General features: G+C 34.4%; 1 protein-coding gene across 13 annotated transcripts in view; it reads right to left on the minus strand.

Annotated features, from left to right (window-relative positions):
* Window positions 1-17,165, minus strand: part of TNRC6C (trinucleotide repeat containing adaptor 6C) — a 233,329-nt gene that overhangs the window by 83,132 nt on the left and 133,032 nt on the right. The window lies entirely within an intron of this gene.

Here is a 17,165-nt window from a genome sequence, read left to right on the forward strand (position 1 = left end):
GAATTCCAGTCTTATGATATATTAATGGCTGTGTGAGCCTATGCAAGTGACAGTGAATCTCTTGGGCCTTTGACAACTCTGAAAGATTATTTATTGCAGAGAAACTACAGACCTGCATTGATTGAGGGAATTTCCACTTAATGAAATCACATATTAGGTCAACAAATTTTTTTCCCCTGTTTTCTATTACATTTCTCAGGATGTATCATAGTTCTTTGTTTTCTCTGATTAATTGTTAATTATCAGACATCAACCAGTTACTAAAAATCCCTCAGGGCAGGGGCTACTTTTTGTTTCTGAATCCTTAGTATCTTGAAGGGAAGAGAAAGGGAATAAGCACTGGTGCTTTATAAATATTATCTCTTTTATTCCTCATAATAACCCTTCAAGGTAGGTGCAGTTATTAATACCTTCATTTTACAATTGAGGAAATTGAGGCAAACAAAAGTTGGGTAACATGCCCAGAATCACAACACATTAAGTGTCTGAGACTAGATTTGATCTCTAGGCCTAGCTCTCTATCCACAGTACCAGAAGCTTCCTTTTGAACACATTAAGCACTTAATATTTATTGTTGTATTCAAGAACTATGTTTAAAAATATCAAGCAATACTGGAATCTTTAAGTTAGATGCATACCAAGAATTGCTCAACAAAATTTTTAAAACTTTTATCTAACTCACTTAGTAATTATTAACTGTTTAGTCTGTATGATAATATAGTTAGATCTTATTAGTAGAAATAATGAATTCCCCCTGAAGGAGTCACATTATTTGAATTCTAACTGCATATTTCCATAGGTCTGAACCAATGATCAAATTTTCATAATTATATATTTTAAATAATATAAATAAAATATATCTTATCATTCTAGAGAATTCATCATTCACATTAATCAAAGACTTGACCATATTAAAATCCCCAAATATATCTTGAATAATTTTTACATACTTTAATTTCTCTAATCTTCCACTAAATGCAGCTTTACCAGGGGCCACATCAAGGAAAGATGTAAGATTTCCTGGTATTCTAAACTCTGTGGTTTTTAATCATAAGATAAAGAATTTATTAAGCACTTATACATGCCAGGCTAAGGTACTTATATGTGCTAAATGTAAAGGATGGAAATAAATTAATTCATCAAGATGACCAGCTTTATCATAGCAAGAGACACACAACATTTCCTAAACGTTATTTTCTATTTATATGATTTTTGTCCTTCACTCCTTGAAGAAGAGCATGACATCAAGGAGGTGATGTCCTGACAAACATATGAAGTGGCTTGAGTGAGGGGATGCTGTGCTAAGTCACCAGCATCACTTTCTCTTCCAGAACCATCCAAGTCCAGTGGCCAGATATGAATCAGGATGACTGGAGATGGACCTAGATGTGAGGCAATAAGGGTTAAGTAACTTGCCCAAGGTCACAAAGCTAGTAAATGTCAATTGTCTGAAGTCATATTAGAACTCCCATCCTCCCGACTCTAAGTTCAAGGTTTTTTCTTTTTTGAAAGATTTTATTTTGAGTTTTACAATTGTTTCCCCATTCTTGCTTCCCTCTACCCCCCCCCCCCCACAGAAGGCAGTCTGTTAGTCTTTACATTGTTTCCACGGTATACATTGATCTCAGTTGAATGTGATGAGAGAGAGAAAAAACATATTCTCAAGGAAAAAAAATAAAATATAAGAGATAACAAAATTACATAATAATGTAACAGTTTTTTTTTTTTCTAAATTGAAGGTATTAGTCTTTGGTCTTTGTTCAAACTCCACAATTCTTTCTCTGGATACAGATGGTATTCTCCATGGCAGATAGCCCAAATTGTCCCTGATTGTTGCACTGATGGAATAAGCAAGTCTATCAGGGTTGATCATCACTCCCATGTTGCTGTTAGGCTGTACAATGTTTTACTGGTTCTGCTCATCTACCTCAACACCAGTTCATGCAAATTCTTCCAGGCTTCCCTGAATTCCAGTCCCTCCTGATTTCTAATGGAATAATAGCATTCCATCACATACATATATACCATAGTTTGTTAAGCCATTCCCCAACTGAAGGAGATTTACTTCATTTCCAATTCTTTGCCACCACAAACAGGACTGCTATGAATATTTTTGTACAAGTGATGTTTTTACCCTTTTTCATAATCTCTTTAGGGTATAGACTCAGTAGTGGTATTGCTGGATCAAAGGGCATACACATTTTTGTTGACCTTTGGGCATAATTCCAAATTGCTCTCCAGAAAGGTTGTGTGAGTTCACAGCTTCACCAACAATGTTATTAGTGTCCCATTTTTTCCTACATCCCTTCCAACATTGATCATTGTCCTTTCTGGTCACATTGGTAAGGTCAAGCTTTTTTCAAGACTGCTGGAGGCTGTTCCTTATCTGTCCTTCCCTATCACCCACTAGATAATACTGATAGAAAGATACTATTATCTCATATCTTTTTGTATATAGCTGATATTTTTATATTTATGTGCATATTGTAAGGGAGGGGTTATTCCTGGTTTTTGAGCAGGGTATATAGTTAATGTGATACTGGAAAGTCTCTTGGACACCTACATAAGAGCTTCTTATAGTCCTAGAGGAACTTAAGAATACCTTAATTAAATTGAATTTATCAGTCCAATATTGATAGATGGGTTGTACTCAAACTTGACTTGGAATCTCAGAATATCAAATCTTGAGATCTTAGAAATGATCTAAATCAACATTTTCATTTTACAGAAGGGACAATGAGGCCAAGATAGTTTAAATTACTTGGCAATATGTAGTTAATAAGTAAAATAGAAAAGATTAATACTTGGGACACCTAACACCCAGGTCAATAGTCATTTGGTAGCTTAAGTACATCAATAAACTACATAAAAGGCCAGAACAATTCCAAGAAACATTTCAATTTTCTTTAGTAAATAAAATTTAGCTGTTCTTAGCACATCATCAAGCTTCTCCTTGAAAAACTAAAACACTAGTCCTTCTGTATTGGATTTAAAAATAATATTTATTTCATCAGTCTTCTCAGAGAAATATATCCTTGACCTCAAAGAGATATTGATAAAATTCTGAGAAAGATTTAGCTCAAAGGATCTATCCTAAGATCTTATGGAACAATTCATGTTCCTGCAACAATCATCCTCCAGCCGTAGCCATCTAGAAAAACCAGAGTTCTAAATGAGAATAAAGAAAAAGCTCAATGAAAAAGGAAATATTACAAAGTAATCCCTTTACTCTATCTTGCCTTTGTCAGGGATGGGATATAATAAAATTGCCATTCTTTCTCTTAATAGAGGTTCACATTTATATTACCTTACTAGTTTATACATAGGTTGCTGCATGTTGTCTTCTCAATAAGATTATGAGTTCCTTGAGAGCAGTGACTGGCTTTTTGGTTTGTTTGTTTGGGGGAGGCCTTTCTTTGTATAATCAATGCTTAGTAGAGTAGATACTTAATTATCATATTCTAGGTTGAGGGTGATGAGAGCCTGAAATATGGTGGTAGTGGTGTGAATAGAGTGAAGGGGATGAATTTAAGCTGTTGAGGTTGGAATTAACCAGACTTGTCAACTGTTTATAGGTAGAGGAAGGAGAAGAGGTTTAGAATGATTTTAAGATTATAAAATGTGAGTAACTGGAAGGATGGAGGTATCCTTGAAAGAAAAAAGGAGGTTAGGGAGAAACATAGTTTTATGGGAAAAGATGAGTTCTGTTTTGGATTTGCTGAGTTTGAGGCCCAAGAGTCATTTAAGGTGCAAAGGTACAGTGGGTTGACGGTGATAGAGGACTAGAGTTTAGGAGAGATATTAGGACATGGTATATAAATGTAGGAGTCATCTGCATAAGGGATAATTGAAGTCACATAAACTGATGAAATTACCAAGATATAGATGAAGAAAAGACACTAAGATTCCTAATATTAGATATCTATAGGATAAAGGTAATAAGATAGTGGACAGAAGGCTGCCTTGGAGAAGAGCTGGGTTCAAATCCTACTTACACAGGCACTGAGAAATTGTAATTTGCTCATGGTCACAAAGTTAGTCTCAGCATAACCAAAACAGAACTCATCTTCTGTACTTGTCCCACTCATTTTAAAAAATAAACCCAAATACATGTTCTTAATTTTGGTTGTTAAATCATCAGAGGGATCTTAGTGTATCTGTATAAAAAGTTCATTTTTAAGAGTCAACGTCTCTTGTTTTAAAAACCAAACCAAATTGCAAATGTGAACTATTCCACTCAGCTGTTTCTACAATTCAAAAGAATGGAATGTGAGGAAATCTTGATGTTTTAAAAACTTTTAGCCTAAAACGTGTAAATTCAAATTTATTGTCTCATTGGCTGTCCTACACTCTCTTAGGATTGGAAAACTGAACTTCCCAGATTTCAGCTCCAATCAATCACATTACCTCTTCTATGGACTACTGTGATACTGTACTGACAGTCCCTCAATGAGCTAAGAGGCCAAGGAAGCAAAGGAACTATATAAAGCAAGTTGATCTAATTAGATAAACCAATTTCTATTTGTGGTTCAGCTTCTGTTTCCATTTTAGGATGGCAAGAATGTGCTAATATTCAATTAAAGGCAACTGAGAAGACTTTTAACAAATTAGGAAAATCTTTCCAAATAAATTAAGCATCTTTATGGAGCCCTAGTGAAAGGAAGTTGAAGGGTGGATAACTATGAGAACATCAAAGAAGGACTACTGGATATTTAAAGTTAAGAATAAAATAAGAGGCACTTCGTTGGAGGAGGAGGAGGAAGGTGGATCACATCAAGAGAAAGTAGCTTTTTGTCTTGTAAGTAATAATGAAGTGAATTCACAGTTGCCATTAGGTAAGACATTATATGGGAGGGCAAGAAAAGAAAAATAATAGTACTGAGAAGGCTGGAAGCAACTATTTATTGACCTAACAGAGAGGTACATCATTTAGTGTAATATCTTTGCCTTGCAGAAATGATACATATAAGGAATTCTAATAAACCTGGAAAGACTTGCATGAACTAATGAATAGTGGAGAAAAAAGTAGAAAAAGGAGGCTATACATGATAAGTATAATAATGCAAATGAAAATATCATAAGTTGAACTCAGATGAAATACAATGACCAATAAATACAATGACCATTAATAGTGTTTCTGGAGAACAGTTAATGAAATTATGAAATATACCTCCTTATTTCTATAAGTAGTGTGAGAGATGCCATCAATGGCAAATGTCACATTCACAGTGCCTGACACAGCAGATACTTAATAAATGTTGACTGACCAACATGATAATGGTTGAAGTAGAGAAAAGTGAACTTAGGGAGATTATGATAATTTCCTTCTGGAAATACTGGAAGAGCTGTCAATGTAGAAGAAAGATCAAATATGTTTGCTTGCACCCACAGACAGAACTAGGAGCAGTGAGTGGTAATTGAAGGGGACAATTTCAACTCCATTTGATGAAAAACATCTCACTAATTAGAACTGCTTCAAATTAGGAGTTTCAATGAATTCCTCATCACTAGTGATCTTCAAGCTAAAGGTAAATGACCATTTGTCAGGGATGATGCTGAAGGGATTCTTTGGCAAGTCTAGTTGGAACTAGATGACTTCTAAGATTTCTTAGATTCCATACAAATTAATTAGACTTTCCCCCTTACATTCCATACAAATTAATTAGACTTTTCCCAACAATGGGCAGTCTTTTTTTTTTTAAGTCATGTCCAACCACATCTGGCTTATCTCTAGATGTAACTTGTCCTCAAGCTACACACACTCAAACTACTCTAAAAGACATTTTTTCAGAAATTTTTTATTTACATTGTTTGGATATATTATTAATAATATATATTATTAATATATTATTATATGTTAATACTATATAATATAAATACATAATGTATATATAATATATTATATATATTATTAAATATTTAGTGCTTGACAGGCACTATGCTGAGCACTGGAGATAAAAGAAAATATATATACATTGTATATATTTCTCTGGTTTTTTAATACTCTGCATCATTTTACATGAGTACTTTACAATTCTCTAGTATTTCATCAGTTTTATGGTAATATTCATTTCAGTCATATACCAAAATTTATTCTGTAGCACTCTAATTATTGATCACATCATCTCAAGCTTTTTGTTATCAAAAACTTTGCAATGGATAAGAGGTTCAGTAGACAGAAGACTAGGGTTCAAATATTAACTATGTGATCCTGAGCAAATCACTTAACTACTTTTAGTCAGTTTCCACATCTGTAAAAATGAAAACAATAAAAGCAGCTACCTTTAAGATTTGTTGAGACAAAATTAAAGATAAATGAATATAATTATTAGAAATTTAATTTAGTTTATATTATAAATTATTTTAATACTGTTATTAATACAATAGAGTATAATACATAAATATGATATATGAAATTATATATAATATGTAATATAATATAAAAGTAAATAGATATAATTATTGCATAATATTATAAATATAAAATGCTTTATAAACCTTTAAGTGCTTTGTTGCTTTTCAGTCATTTTTGTCCATAGGGGACTTTTTTTTGCTATTGAGAACCTCCCTTGGGGTGTAATAATTTCTCTAGTAAGATCTAGGGATCAACATGCATTACAGTTTAGTAATGACTATGATGTAAAAAGCAATAGTATTAATAAATCTCTTAAAAATAGAGGGATGGGGGCTGCTAGGTGTCACAGTGGATAGAGCACCGGCCCTGGAGTCAGGAACACCTGAGTTCAAATTCGGCCTCAGACACTTAATAATTACCTAGCTGTGTGGCCTTGGGCAAGCCACTTAACCCCATTTGCCTTGAAAAAAACCTAAAAAAAATAGAGTGATGTTCTATGTTCTGGGCTATATTATATAGAACACTAAAGTATTTTGAGTAATATATATTTTGTTTGTATTGTTTATATTATATATTTTTATATTATATACAAAGCACAATGCTAGACAAGAAAGCAATATTTAATAAATTCAGAAACACTACTAGGGAAGAACAGCATTATTGAGCAAGAACTATTGAGAGATCTGAAAAATAGTTCAGTGAAAAATAGATTTTCAAGTAGCATTTTAAAACAATTGTGAAACTAAGAGTGATAGCATCTGAGAATATATGTAATATTCTTACTTTTTACATTATTCCAAAAAACTGCTTTAGTATTTATAGTTGCCTGTAAAAAAATAGCATCATGTAAGAACACTGTTTTCTTTTCTTTCACTTACCCTTTTGATGTGAGCATTTTCCAAGATTCTGTTCTTGGCTTTCTCATCCCACGAACTCTCTACTTGCTCCATTGGCAAATATTAGCTAATATAACTGTAAATTTGTATCTCCAGCCTTCACCTCCAGGCTTGAAAGCATTTCTGATTCTTTCTGAGCATCTGCCCCAGACAATCAGGTTCACTGCATAATCCATTTTCTTTTTGTAATGGGGATTGTTATACACTGAATGACCCTGGACATTTTTGGGGAAATGTGCTAATTACTTAAGGACTTGTCACTGCAGGATGATGTAGTAAACTTGGAATGGTCTCTTAGTTTGTAACAAATGGAAAGCATAAAGGTTCAGTCAAAGAACAGGTAAGAAAGGATGGACCAATCAGTTAGGAGGACTGACCCACTAAAACTGACCTTAAAAATGTTGTAGTTCTAATTGTGGAACTTCCTTTGATGGGTTGGGGGGGAAAGGTGGGAATGCCCTCTCTCCACTGAAGAAAGGTAGCTGTGATCACATGAGAGTAAATCATGGGACCCATGACTACTTTTTCTGTTTTGTTTCTTTGCCTGATAACAGGTGACTCAACAGTAAAGCCAAGGTGGTTATACCCAGCAGTGAGTTCAAGTAGGTAAGACAAACTTGGATAGTCTACAACCATTTGATTTCCAGCTTCTAGACTCTCAAAGCATTTCTTTCTTCTGATACTACCAAATATGTTATGGTGATACATATACACATATTCATTTTTCTCTTTTCCTCCCTCTGCTTTAACTTATATTGTCTTGTAAGATTTGAGTCTTACTATATCAAACTTACTTGACATTTGAAATATGATCCTGCCATTTAAGTCTTTTCCTAACCAGAACAATAACTGTATTTTTCTGAAAATAGGTAGCAAATTAAGGCTATCAGAAAAATAATAAATTTGCTTATTATAGAAGTAGGTGATTACTTATTGGTTAATATATTACAATTAATTCTCCAAGGTACCACCTCACACCTCTCAGACTGGCCAATATGACCAGAAAGGACAATGATCAATGTTGGAAGGGATGTGGGAAATCTGGGACACTAACATCGTTGGTGGAGCTGTGAACTCATACAACCTTTCTGGAGAGCAATTTGGAATTACGCCTGAAAGGTAACAAAAATATGCATACCCTTTGATCCAGCAATACCACTACTGGATCTATACCCTGAACAGATAATGAAAAAGGGTAAAAACATCACTTGTACAAAAATATTCATAGCAGCTCTGTGGTGGCAAAGAATTGGAAATTGAGTGAATGTCCATCAATTGGGAAATGGCTTAATAAACTGTGGTATATGTATGTGATGGAACACTATTGTTCAGTTAGAAGCCAAGAGGAATGGGAATTCAGGGAAACCTGGAAGGATCTGTTCGAGCTGATGCTGAGCGAGATGAGCAGAACCAGAAGCACATTGTATACCCTAACAGCAACATGGAAGTGATGATCAACCTTAATCAACTTGCTCATATCTACAGGGCAACAATCAGGCACAATTTTGGGGTATCTGTGATGGAAAATGCCATATGTATCCAGAGAAAGAATTGTGGAGTTTGAACAAAGACAAAAGACTATTATTACCTTTAATTAAAAAAAACGTTACCTTATTATGTAATTCTGCTATATCTCATAATTTATGTTTTTTCCTTAAGAATATGATCTCTCACATCACATTCAACTTGGATTAATGCATAGCATGGAAATAATGCAAAGACCAACAAACTGCCTTCTGTGGGGGGTGGGGGGGTAGGGGAGGGAAGCAAGATTAGGGGAAAAATTGTAGAATTCAAAATAAATAAAATCTTTCAAAAATATATTACAATTAATTGATTAATATATTACAATTGTACAACTCAAACTCAGATGTGGTTTAGTTTTTCTGTTTGATGAGAACTGTCCATTCTTTTATTCAGGTATTTTCTTCACAAGACTTTAAAAGAATTTAAAAGTTTACAACTAAAATCAAAAAGTACTAGCTTACATATTACAAAATAGGTATACTGAAAGATTAATATGACTGGCTTACAGGGATGGGGCTTGGACCTGTACTTTTAGAGGTGTAAGAAACTCCCAGGTGAGGAAACAATTTGTTATCTTCTCTGAAACATTTGCCTAGAGAACAAAGAGGTTAAATGACTAGCCAGGAACATATAGCTGATATGTGGCAGAAGCAGGACTTAAACTTTGTCTATTCACTGTCTCTTATGAAGCTCATCAAAAAAAAAAAAGTCCCCCAATGGAATTTAGAGTTTTATAATTAATATAAAGTCCCCAAATTGACATGAATGTTTATTATCTGTAAGACTGCAAAAGCTTAATGCCTCTGGGTCCCAGTTCCTTATATGTAAAATGAAATAGTTGAATTGGATAGTTTTATGAGGGGTCTCTTACAACTTTAGAGCTATGATTCTTACAATTAAATAATAAGCATCTTACCATAAAACATATTTACCATATACAAGGTTTTTTATTTTATTCATTAGAGAGCTGGAAATTCCAATTGGTATTTTAATAACTTCAATTTGGATTCCATTTTTATAAGTGAAATAGATTAATATTTTACATTCAATCTGCAAAGCAAGTATTCTATTGCATAATTATATTTATCAGTATTGCTACTTTCCCCTCATCCATACAGAAACTTATGGGTAATTACCTTGCTTCACACTCATGCATTACAGTCGACTAGTTGCAAATGTCAGTTCTTCATCTTCTCCCTAATTCTGTGGAACTCATTTTGTTCTACCTTATTAGGGTATCACACGAAATGGTCAGAACAAGCCCGTCAAATCATATTATTGGTAAAAGTCTTATAGTACTTTTTCATCCAATGTATTTCCATCTCTTTGAGCAGGCTTCTCCCAAACAATCTGTGCTGGTAGACACAGGTAAATAAGGAAGTAACATAAATGCAGGGCTTAAAAACCTTTGGGTTTGAACCCAAAGGTTTTTAAGCCTTCTCGCAAAGCTGAATAATAGTGCTTGTGTCGATAGCAGGTATTAATATATAAGGTAGGCAGAGGGGAAGAAGAGTTTGGATGCAGATATTTGGAAGGCAATGTTATTAAAAAAATCACATTGTGTGACAAATGCAGGCTTTCATCTATCCTACAAGTTAAATATTGGGAAAATAAATTTTAATGATACATGAACATTAGTGTTTCATTCTGGACCTTCCCAAACCTTCTATATCTCTGTGCCTTATTCCCAAGCTCTCACTGAAGAACTGTAACAAAAAAATTATTAAATATTTACTGCTTGACAGGCATTATGCTGAGCACTGGAGATAAAAGAAAAGCAGAAACATTAACCCAGCCCTCAAGAGGCTGACTCTATAGTGAGGAAGAAAATTCATCAAAAAAATTGTACATGGGGTGGCTAGGTGGTGAAATGGATAGAGCACCGTCCCTGGAGTCAGGAGTACCTGGGTTCAAATCTGGCCTCAGACACTTGATAATTACCTAGCTGTGTGGTCTTGTGCAAGCCACTTAAACCCACTGCATTGCAAAAAAAAAAGAAAAGAAACTGTACATGTAAGTTATATATGGTGTAAATGTAAGGTGTCAGGCTATAGAAAGTGGGATTTGATATGGGTATTGAAGACATGGAGGGAAGTCAGGAGGTGGTTAGGAAGCTATCTGCCACAAACTTCCTCTTTGGCCCTCTTACATATCACACATCACTTAGATGTCTTCCTTCACTACTCTTCCTTCACTGTCCTCTACTCTTTGCTCATGAAAAGAGAAATCTTCTTGCCAAAGAAAGCCCTTTTACTATAATTCTGATCACATTACATTCCATTACATATTTTCTAGCAGATTTCTCCAACTATAATTCTTACTTTTTCTAATCTTGAATTGTTCCTTAGCTAATGGCTCCTCTGCCTCTCACAAACACATTCCTATGTACTCCATACATTCTTGCTATGGGGAACAGGGGGTGAGAAAAGTCATGAAGTAGGGAAAAGATGAATTGCGTGCAAGGAATGTAAAAAGCTGTTAGAAAGAACACAGATTTTAAAGAGTTTTAAAAGCCAATCAGGGGGCAGCTAGGTGGCACAGTGGATAGAACACTGGCACTGGAGTCAGGAGGCCCTGAGTTCAAATCTGGACTCAGACAATAATAACCTAGCTGTGTGACCTCAGGCAAGTCACTTAAACCCACTGCCTTTCAAAAAACAACCCAAAAAGTCAATCAGAGGAATTTGTATTGGATCTTAAGAATATATGGAACCAGTAAAGTTTAAGGAGAAAGAGGGTAAGACATATACAGAATGGTACTTTGTCAGATGAGTAGAGGACAGTTTAGAGTGGGAAGACATTTGAGGGAGAGAGACTGAGTAGAAGGTTACTGCAATAGTATTTGTGAAGGGAGAAGAGAGTGGAATAGAAATGACAGGATTTGGAAACTGATTTGAAATGTAGAATGAGTAAAAAGAAGTCAAGAATGGCACTGGGGGCTTGGGAAGATGATTATGCCCTTTATAGCAATAGGGAAGTTTGGAAAAAGTGGAGTTTTGGGGAAAGATAATGAAATTTCTTTTGGTAGAAATACCTATCTAGCTTGAGATGTCCAAAAGGTAGTTGGTGATGTGAGATGTGAAATGAAAAGCTAGAAAAAGAACTGAATATGACAATCTGGGAATAATTTGCATAGAGGAGATAATGGAATTCAAGGTAACTGATGAGATCATCAAATGACACAGTACATAGAGAAAAGAGAGAGGGGTCTGGAACAGTGCCTTCAAGGTCAGAGACATCTGGGCAATAACACAGATGAAAATAAATAAAGGAGCCTAAACAGGGGAGATCTGACAGGTAGTAGGGAGAACAATCAGGAGAAAATGATGCCATGAGAGCCAAGAAAAAGCAATGTCACAAAAACCTAGAAAGAAGAAAGTATCCAGAAGAGGATGATTGACAATGTTAAAGGGTTCAGTGAGATCATTAAGAAAGAAGAGTTCAGAAAGGCTATTAAATTTAGCAATTAATAGATAATTGGAATTTGCTGCTACCTGTACTTCTTATGCACATTTAATCTTGTCCATTCCACTGGTTCCTTCCAATCTATTTATGAATACATTTAGTTTTTAGAATTCTTAAAAAAGGGGGGCTTTGCCTTGATGAAATTGCACTTCAATCCTCTCTCACGTGATGAGATAATTCTGAATCTGGTGATTCTTTTTCAATGGTACAGATCAAATTTTATCAACACCTCATATGCTCTTAAATTTAGAGCTAGAAGAATGTAATTTAGTTCTACTGTCTCATTTTACAGCTGAAAAAAACAAGGCACAGAGTTGAAGTGATTTGCACAGGGATCACACAGTTAGTAAACATCTGAGGTAGGATCTGAACTCAGGTCTTCCTGACTTTAATTTCAGTGCCTTATCCTATATCATGATGTCTCTTCACATCCTATGTGACTCTTGTGTATAATGTCCCATCAACCTTTCTATTCTATTGCTAGAGGCTTTTCCTGAGTCAAAAATTACACAGATCTCAATGAAGTATACGACTTGTTCACTTGTTATCTCTGGAATTAAAAAAATAACTGCTAAACTTTCCTATTCTTGGCTACTTTGAAATAGATAACACGGCTTCTTATGTACAATTGCTTTTTGAAATATGAAACATATGGAATTATCTCAGACTTTCAAGAATAGTAAAGTCATGCTTCTTCTTCTTCTATTTATTTATTTATTTTTTAGGTTTTTGCAAGGCAATGGGGTTAAGTGGTTTGCCCCAGGCCACACAACTAGTAATTATTAAGTGTCTGAGGCCGGATTTGAACTCAGGTACTCCTGACTCCAGGGCTGGTGCTCCATCCACTGCACCACCTAGCCACCCTACTTTTGTGTTTTTAATAAAGACTATGTTATTTTTCCTAATCATTCAATATCCTTCATCTTTCAGATTATCTGAAATTGTAAATTATAATGTCAGACATCAAAACTGTAATATGCTGCAGTTGACTGACTACCACCATGTAGCTCTCTACTGTCCTTTTGGTTACTTGAAATTTTGAGTGTAGAAGAGCGTAGAATTCCAGGACTTGTGACCAGTGAGCATTACTAGAACATTGGCATTCTAGTTGGCTTTTTGTTTCAGGAAGCAGTTTAACAATATCAAAAATGTGTTATATCCCAGTTGCAATTCAACATACTTTTTATGTTCTCTTCTTATTCATTTGTGGGATTAAATGATTATTATCCACCAGCAGTATCTGTTCAAAACAGATTTCCCAGGGTCACACAGTTAAGTAAGAATTAAGTGTCTGAAGTCAAATTTGAACTCAGATCATTCTTACTTCAGCACTGATGCTCTATTCACTCTGCCACCTAGCTGCTCCAAGAAGCAGCTTCTTTATCTACTTATCTTCTTCTTATGTGGATTGTTATAATGAAATTGTTTTAAAAAGTATATAACAGATTTAAACATGTTAGTTAAAGCTGAATTGTGTTTTCTTTTACTGTTAAAAATGATTCAATGAACCTCTTTCCTTTCCCTTCTTTTTTGACATCTTAAATTCCTGGCCCCTCATTAAAAAAAGCCTTTCCTGTGACAAATAAGAATAGTCAAGTAAAACAAATTCAGAGATTGGACCCATATGAAAGGATATATATATTTCATGCTACATCTCAAACTCATCACCTCCATCAATCTTGTGGCATCTGAAATATAATTACATTGATCCTGTGTTTTCATATTTTTCAAAGTAGTATTTTACAATTTTACAATGTTGCAATTATTGTATATTCTACTGGTTCTACTCTCTGGCTCAGTTAATACAATATAACAATTTCTCACTTTCGTAATTTCTTACAGCATACTAGTTAATGCATTACACTCATATTCCATAATTTGGTTAGAGACCTGCCCAGGATGTCCAAAGTTGGATTTGAACCCAGACTAAGTTTTCTACACTACACTATCCTGACTATGGTTTGGAGCAGCTAGGTGGCACAGAGGATGGAGCCCTGGCCTTGGAGTCAGGAGGACAGAAGGTTGAATCTAGCCTCAGACACTTGACACCAACTAGCTGTGTGACCTTGGGAAAGTCTCTTAACCCTGACTGTCTGGCAATCCTGCTCTATTTCTGGCCAATGGACTTAGATGTCTGTGGAGGAGAAAGTAAGGCTAGTGCCTCAGCCCAGCACCCCTTAACTCAAATCCAATTCATGTGCTTGCCATGGCATCACCTTCCGGTCTTCTTCAAGAATGAAGGATTAACATCACTATAATTTGGTTAGTCATTTCCCAATTAATAGATATCTTCCTCATTTCTCATTCTTTACCACTACAAAAAATTTTTGTAGGTTAAGGTCTTTGTCCTCTTTGTTTGATCTCTTTTGTTACAAGTCTAATAATGGGCTCAATGAGTCAAAAAGTATACATAGGTATAACTTGCTTTTCAAAATGACTAGACCAATTCAAAACTTTACCAACACAGCTACGTATTTTAAAGTTTCTACTCAGTTTTAAAGAGCAAGTTATTCTCAGTTAAAAACTTTTATATTTTTTTCCTTTATAATACTTAATTATAATGTCTTCTCTGCTTTAAAATAGTAACTGCCTGGTCTTATGTGGTTCCTTGGTATATTAACTTTTTCCTTCTGGATGCTTGTGCTATTTTTTTCCTTAAGTACTCTTAGGATGACATGGCTTAATTTGTTCTCACACCTACTTTCATGCAAATAAATTTTTCCCTTAATTACTTCTGAATGTTTCATGGGACAATACTATTCATCATCTTATCCTTCCTCTGTGTAATTTTTAATGACTTTTATATCCTAAACCACTGCTAGAGGTGGTTGCACCTTCCTCCAAAGTGGAAAAAAAAAATCAGTTTGCTAGCCAATGCTGTTTGACGCTCTTTTGTTCTCCACCTAGTGATAACTGTCTTACACTGCTTAAATTTCCTTAAGAAATAGTGCTTGTTGATGTTGACATCAGTTCCTTTTTAATATTCTGTTTCAGGATCAAAGATTTTTAAAGTAGGGCAGTTGGACTATTTTAAATGTATACCTCTTCAAAATATGAACCTTTCTTAATTTAGTTGTAATTTTCTTTTATTTTCTGAGCTCAAAAATTACAGAAAGAATATCAGTGCTTATATGACTCAAATTTTTCTAGGAATATGTTTGACTAGTTGGGTCACTGGACAAGGAACTTGTTAAAAATATAATTTTTGACACTTTCTACAAAATTTCTGGAAAAAACCTGGTACACTTATATACAAAGATATTTTTATTTCCTTATTATTTATTATCTTCTTAACCATTTAAGACCTTACTTCTTTTCCAATGACCTAAATCATCAGATTCAACAGATATTTTTCCCAGTCTTAATTCTCTTTGCTATTCCTATAGTTTTTGAACTTGTTGCCCTTCCTTTTCTCAATCTCTTTCTGTGTATTGTTCTTCTTTCTTGACACTGGAGATGTCATATTGACATTATTCTCTAATTTTTACTTTTACTGTCTGTTTTACTGTCTCTCTGCTCTTAGAGGCAGTTGGAAGATATAACAATGGAATTTCAGTCAGGAAGATCCAGTTCTAACATAGTTTCAAACATTAATTAGCTATTTCAATCTGTCATCTGCCTCAGTTTTCTCAATTGTAAAATGGGGATAATAAAAGGCTTCATTACCAGGATTGTTTTGAGGATCAAATGAGATAATAATTGTAAAGCACTTAGTGTGATGCTTAACATGGTAAATGCTATATGTTAGTAATTATTATAATTATTGTTATTGTTGTGGTAAAATGGGACAATACAATATTTACTTCCCAGAATTAGTCTAAGGATTTAATGATATATATAAAGCACTTAGCACAGTGCCTAGAATGTAAGGGACTTTGTTTCTTTTCTTCTGGGTCTCTCAAGATCCTCACAGGTTTTGTACTTGATACCTTTTTCTCTTGATATTGTTTTCCCTGGGGAATCTCCTTCCACAATTTCAAACAAAGTTTTTGGATGACTTAATCCTTTCCTGGCCAGAACACTTCTCCTTAACTCAGGTAACCACTATATTTGGCTTGAGGTCATACTTCACTTAACTCCCCCTACTTCTGACTAGTCTCCATGCGGATCCCTGATATTCCTATTTTCTAGACATCCCCTTTCCAACTTTAAACAAATCATCTCCTGATACTGTCATGGCAAGAGTGTATCAATCTATTCCTCCATGACTCTTCTCACCATCCTAGTAACTTTCCCAACTAAAACATCCCTCTCCCTTGTTAGCACTACCCAAGATGTTTTTCTCTTTCCTTTAGCCAAAATATACTTCCTTGTTGGCAGGGGTTGCCTTTGATTTTACATTTATATCTCTAGTAATTCTTTGCATGTTTGACACAAAGTAAACATTTAAAAATATTTTTTCTTTCATTCATTCAGGAAATTTTTTTTCTCTTCATGCAGTGTTAAACCCTGTATATTGTTCTTTTCTTTAAGTTTAGCTAGTTCATTCAACTGTTAATCTCAAAGTCTGCTTCCTTATAACTCCAGTCCTTTCTTCAGCTATATGAGGTTCTCTCTTTCCTTTTTTTCCTATTTTTGTTCCACTAAAAGGTTATTTACTTTTTTCTCCTAAGTATCTGAAAAATAGTCACATCCTCAACTGTGCATAAATACTCTTTAGATGCAAAACTAGTTAAAAGAAGCAAATAAAATGGGAAAAGCTTTCAAAATACTTGAAAACAGAAAGAAAAAAGGTAGTTTCAAAATAAAAAATCAATGATCAAGATCAAATACATCATTTTTTACTAGATTTTTCTAGTGAAACCAGGTGCTACCTATATTTGAATTAACTATAGAATATTTTCAAAATTTGAAAAAATTCTGAAGTTCCAATATTTTAAAAAATGACCACTATGTTTTTTAGAAGTCAAATTCCCTGAATC

This window comes from Macrotis lagotis, chromosome 2 (genome assembly GCF_037893015.1).
Source record: "Macrotis lagotis isolate mMagLag1 chromosome 2, bilby.v1.9.chrom.fasta, whole genome shotgun sequence".
In the NCBI taxonomy this organism is placed as follows: domain Eukaryota; kingdom Metazoa; phylum Chordata; class Mammalia; order Peramelemorphia; family Peramelidae; genus Macrotis; species Macrotis lagotis.